This window comes from Cupressus sempervirens, chromosome 7 (genome assembly GCF_028749045.1).
Source record: "Cupressus sempervirens isolate cs-2001-9-10 chromosome 7, ASM2874904v1, whole genome shotgun sequence".
Lineage (NCBI taxonomy): Eukaryota > Viridiplantae > Streptophyta > Pinopsida > Cupressales > Cupressaceae > Cupressus > Cupressus sempervirens.
In genome coordinates, this window is record NC_143124.1 from 724,353,875 (window position 1) to 724,360,127 (window position 6,253).

General features: G+C 32.4%; 1 pseudogene; it reads right to left on the bottom strand.

Moving 5' to 3' along the window:
- Window positions 1-2,517: 2,517 nt before the first annotated feature.
- Window positions 2,518-6,008, bottom strand: LOC149549281 (BTB/POZ domain-containing protein At5g48130-like; annotated as a pseudogene).
- Between the last annotated feature and the right edge of the window lie 245 nt (window positions 6,009-6,253).

The following is a 6,253-nucleotide window of genomic DNA, read 5'->3' on the forward strand; positions in this document are numbered from 1 at the left end:
CTTGTATCCATTCTCTCCATATTTTAATAATATGGTTTACAATCTGACTACCTCTCTTTGTGTCTAGGGTTTATGGTTTCCCCAACTTATGGCTTCTTTTTTACTTATCACATTTTTCTACCAATGTAGTTGTTAATTTAATGGAAGATTTGCATAAAAGATATCCCACACTTCCCTAGAAAAATATTTCTCCAAATTTAATCCTCTTTAGCAACTATGTACAAGGAACTTCAAGTTTTCCAATCTCACAATATTTCAAAAGAATTTTTATCAATGATCATAAACATCAATATAAATATCTTAGACTATCAGTAAGTTACCAGAGACATACCTCACTCAAACATGATGTAGTAGGAAACAACGGTGAACTTTAAATCCCATCAAATAGAATCTTAAGTTCAAAGAAAATTATTACTTTTTGAAATCATTAAGTAAGAATTTCTGCAACAAAAATTATTGTCTGAATTTTATGCATAAGGAGTTTGATAAAGAGAGTTAATTTTTTTCTACCAATATCTTTAAAGGAGGAATCTAATATTTTTTTTATTAAACTATTTAAACTACCACAAATTATGCACCAATCCATGCATATTCCATCATTATCTCTACATGTTGTGTGATAGGGTTTGTCAGCCTTCACTTTTAGCTGCTTGTTATTTGCTAACTTATTCTACTTATATCTTATACCCACTAATACATGGTTAATCACTACTTCCATGTATAAATATATCTCATTATGAAAACTAATATGGTTAGATATCACTACTTTCATGTATAAATATATCTCATTATGTAAACTAAGTCATTCAATTGCTCTACCAATATTCAATATCATATCATATCAATGCAAATCCCATGCCTTGTCTACTATCTTGTGATGTGAAGAGATTATTGGTTGTAATTGAGATGCAAGGGAAGATGCAACATTTTTTTATATGTTACATTGTGGATCTAACCCCAATGCACCCCATTAGGTTTGGCCTTGCGCTTAACTTATTTTGTTATTTTCATGCAATGTGACAGAAGGTTTTGTCACTCTAAATGTGGCCCCCACATTCTTCCAATGTGCAGCAAAATAGTCACTATCCATCACGATAGAAAGTTTAGAAATGAGAGACAAGGAATACTTTTGGCAATATTCAATATGAATTGGCACACTAGCTTTTGAGTTAGCTCTTAGTAAAATCATTTGAAGATGTGGCCGCTACTGATTTCTCCTAGGTATCTCAATTTGATGCACCCTAGAAAACTTGATTAGCTTCTCTAGCTTGTTCATGTACTCTAATAGAGAAACTACTTTGTACTTGGCTCTTGCTATGCCAGTTTGGGCCAAATTTTTTCAAGGTTCTAAAGCTCCATAGTTGTATATGTAAGCTTCCACACTACTCATTCATTTTTCATTTTTAATAGATTCAGATGTGATTGTTCTTGATGACATTAAGTTGGTATGTTTATTTGTCATCCTTGTTTAGGGCTTAAAGCCCTCATTTTCCTAAGGTGATTTTTTATCAGGCTTGCATTTTGCACCTACTCGTGAGTATTATCAGCTTTGGCTTATTCTCTCAACCAATTGTGTATGACATTTAAAAACTAGCATGATGCCTGACCACAACCTATGCACCTTTCATTAGGAACCATATCAAGTCAGCTCTTCACAAAGCTTGCATATTAGTAGGTCATTAAGTTTGCCTTTTTCTTCAAAGTGCCTAATGAATTTCCAATGGATCGATGATCCTATGTCAATGTCACTTTGAACTATACCTTTCCTCATTCAGTCATGAGAAGAATTTGACACAACCTTTCTCTCCAGGGCTTGGAATTTTTTTATTTCTAATGTTTAGCTATCAACTCTACATCATTTTGCAACGATATAATCTATATGCATGTAGCTTTTTGAAAATAAATAAATTCTTTTATTGCAATGTTTAAAAATTATTTTCGTCTGTATTTTAGATTGAATTCATCATTGTTACCTCTGAAAGTGTGCTTTCTCATTTCGGCTCATATTAACTAGAAAATTATAATAAATGTGATTTTCCTTGTAAAATTTGAAATTTAAATAATTTCTACTCTTTTTAATATTTATCTGAATGATTTCAACATGTTTAAATGGTGATTGCAAGTGGGAAGCCAAGGAACTACCAGGATAGAAAACAAGGAGGCTAGGAGGAAGCCAGTGAAAAGGTGTTAGTATTAGGAGAGTTATTTTTATGCTAATTTTGTTTGGTGTCATTTTCTTGATTGTCAATAGTATCAAATTATTGCATAGGTGCACACACATCCCACAATGTAATTATATTACATTTCAAATATTAGTTTCTAAATTTTTGAGTTTATGAGTATAATATTGTTTAATCTCATTATAATAACTTTGAGAAGGAAGCTCACATTCTATCATAAGGCCTTGTAAGATTTATGATGTTACTATGCTATGTGGAATTTTATGATGTTACTCAGTTGTATGGAATTTTATGATATTACATGTATTTTAGGAATAGGTCACGACCACTCATTTACTTATAGCTTAAAGAAAACTTCTTCTAACAGCCTTTGGTAGCTAAGCATTTTGCATATGTTTGTCCTCTCAGTCTTTGATATCTGTGAATGCATTTGCACAAAGGAATCAAACCCAGATATATTACTTAGATTTTTCCTTTATGGATAGATTAAGAAGAGCATGCTCTTTAGTGGTATATATATATATATATATATATATATATATATATATATATATATATATATATATATATATATATATATATATATATCAACTTAGATATTACAAGGGAGGAACATATATGCATTAGATTTTGTTTCTATTGCTTCCATTTTTTTTGTAAATCCTATACTTTCTAGTGGGTTGCTCCATAGATGATATCCAAGCCAAGTAATGCAAGGACTACATGCAACATATAGTTTCCATCATCAAAGGAAATATATTGAAAGCACTAGTTCATACACATAGAACCTTCTTTCAAGAACTAGATTCAAATCATTCATATAAATATAAGTAAAATCTTAAAATATTCAGGCATGTAAAAAACTCTTCTTTGTTGACCTAAATGTAGACGACTCTTGTCTATTCATAATTTCTTGAAACAACATATGAATCTCAATGATTGTCCCTGAAATAGCAGTATGGTAAATCAATAGGCATTCATCAAGTTCAATCACCTTTGTAATCAAGTACATTATTCTATTGCTTTAGAAAAAAATATTTTATGATTTTCCCTTTCACTGCACTGCATTTGCAAAGAGGCTTTTCATATGATTATCAAACATTTGGGCAGTGCCATCAATGATGAATGTCCTAACAGTTACAATCTACTTTTTCAAATAATAAATTGGATGATATGCACTGCAACAATCTTACTTTTAACCTGCCTATTTATTAGATGATCATAATTTATAAATTTCCTTGGATATTCTTATATTTAATGTGACTAGTTTACACGAATAGCGACATTGTCTTTAATAGTCCATCATCTTCTCTAAAACAAGACAATACTCTAGTTATGGATTTCCTTCTCTATGGGTTTGATTGATTTTCAAAATCAAGACATTTGATACAAGTGACACCTTCCAGAGTACCTTCCCATAGAACAAATCCATCTGCTATACAGCTAGGAGTAAAATCAATGAATAGGTGAGAGAGAGTAAAAGTCATGAAAATACAAATAGAGAGTATGGTGAATTGATATATCATTCACAAGGTACTAGAAATTAGATTTCAAGATAAAAAAAATTCCTTGTGTTAGAAAATATGTTGGAGGCTATGATCCAGAAGCTCTCTAGTATGGGTAGAAATCAAACCATGGAGCATGGAACATCGATATGCTACAAGGATAATGGACAATGGCCAAAATATAGTTTTAAATGAGATTACCATATATATCTATATTTCTATGTTTAGAGTATACCTGAAATACCCTGCTAGGGAATCCAATGTACAAATGCAAGATTATATCCATTTAATATAGCAATAAATCTCCATATGATAAGAAAGGATAGAAGACCTACAACTATGTTCCCTAGAAGGATGTTACAATACTATAGAATTCTTTGGTCACTAGCGCACTAGCATTCACACAACATCATTTGATGTTAATTACAGTCAGGAATTACATAAAGACCATGCCTAGCTACAATGGTTAATCATTATCTAGCTTCATCAAAGAACATTAGGTAAAACTAAAATATCAAATTAAAGAAAGTGTAGTAAACCTTACCTTGAGGTATAAGTCAATAGCTTTGTAAAGTTGATCATTGATAGGCCTACAAGAGGATGACATAGTTTCAACCAAATCCAAGAAAATGGTAGGCGAAACATTGGAATAAGTAGCAATTTATGTGAGATACTCATCCCACACTTTGGCCACATTACATACAAATGGATTGTTTCTAGTGGAGCTATGAGAACTGGCATTCCCTTCATTGAAAGGGGTGTAATTAGACTCTTTCCCCACATCACTTTTTTGAGACATGAACATGGAAACTATATTGTGCATGCTCTCTACCTCCAAAATACCCAAATCATCAATTACATCATCATCATTCTTCAATGGCAATAAGAAATTTATTGTCATAGCCTGATCTAACTAGCTTGAAATTCTATTTTCAAGCTTAAAGGTGGACTCTTTGTCTGCACTCCATGCAAGGTAATAGGTACAATATATTTGTCCATAGGAAGTAGCTTAACCACACATTCCACCTCCACTTTCATCTCACCAGTTTTCTCTTTTATCATGTTTAAACCTTGAAAGTCCACCCTATCAAATATACATCTATAATGATAAAGGATTGATTAGAATCTGGGAAAATGAATCTAGATGTAAATCAACTCAAATCATCAAAGGTCTATAAAGCTCTATTCAAATTTCATTTTAAGTGTATTTGTTAGAGTTATAGATCTCCATTGAATTATTTTTAATAATTTTTCTCTCATTTAAAAGAAGCAATGTGGAAATATAATCCACAAAGGACTTATTTCCCATATAGCTTCTTTGAACAACAAGAGCCCATATAGCTTCCTTAAGACAACAAGAGCACCCACCTATCAGTGTATAGAAACACTGTTCTACAATTAAATTTCTCGTTAATGCCTTTCCTTTTGATTGACTCTATTATCTGCCTAAAATAGTCCAAAGGAAGGGTTATTAGGTCATTGATTAGATTCTCCATGTGGCCGGCCCCAAATGTGATCTCCATGGGTGCCAATGGAAATAGTACAAGAGCTCATTTTTTAGTTACAGAGTAGGTTAAGAGTGATATTGCTTCAATACAAGTGCTAACTATCCTAAGCCATGGGGCTACAGGATTAAGCTCCTCATAGCATCAAAGGGATTCAATGGTATGGTCCCAATTCTTTAGTATTGTATCTTTGAAATATTGGTCACTTCATTTGCAAAGATTTCCTCTGGAGTAGTTCTCGATCATTTCAAAAAACTCCAATGCACACCTGATTGCTGAGATGGTGGATGGTTCCTTGTGTATCATACAACCATAGCAATGGGCAACTATGAACTCAAAAGTATTTGCCCCACCTGGACAAGAATTCAAATGTATTTTGTTGGCTTCCTTCAGCTTCCAATTATAGTATCCACTCATGCAGACCATAGGTGACTGAATGCAGACACGTGCAAAATTTGAAATGCATTCATAACTGATATAGAATATGAAAATTTAAGTGGGCCAAGATTAATTCATGTACCTTGTGAAGATGGAAAGTGGAATCCTTAATGTGAACTATTGTGTTGGTTGAGAACCCCATAGCTTCAAACCTATGTAGACCATACCAAATTAGAAAATGCAAGAGCTATAAACATTTACCTTCATAAAATAGAAATGGAAGTAATAGCCAATTGCAAACAAATTTTGCTAGTTAGTTTTGTAGTGCCATGACTATTATAAGAAATTTGATTTTGCTATTCACTAGTCTTGAATTTCTTTTCTAGTTATTTTCTTCCAAGTTTTCCAATCTCCCTTTTTGCACACCATGCATTACCCATTGTTCACCCTTCCATTATGATTTCATGTTATTTTTTGTTTGGTTGACTTTAGTATCAATTTTACCATCTCTACACTTTTTTCTAGTTGTGACCTATATTATTTTTCCCGTCCATGTTCCACATGTCTATCATTGTGTGTTTTGAGCCAAGAATCTAGGGATTAGAAGAGGCAACTTCTTGCAAAGATTCCTTTCTATCCACAATTAAGATTTGGATATGATTTTTTGGATTGTGAACAACTTTGC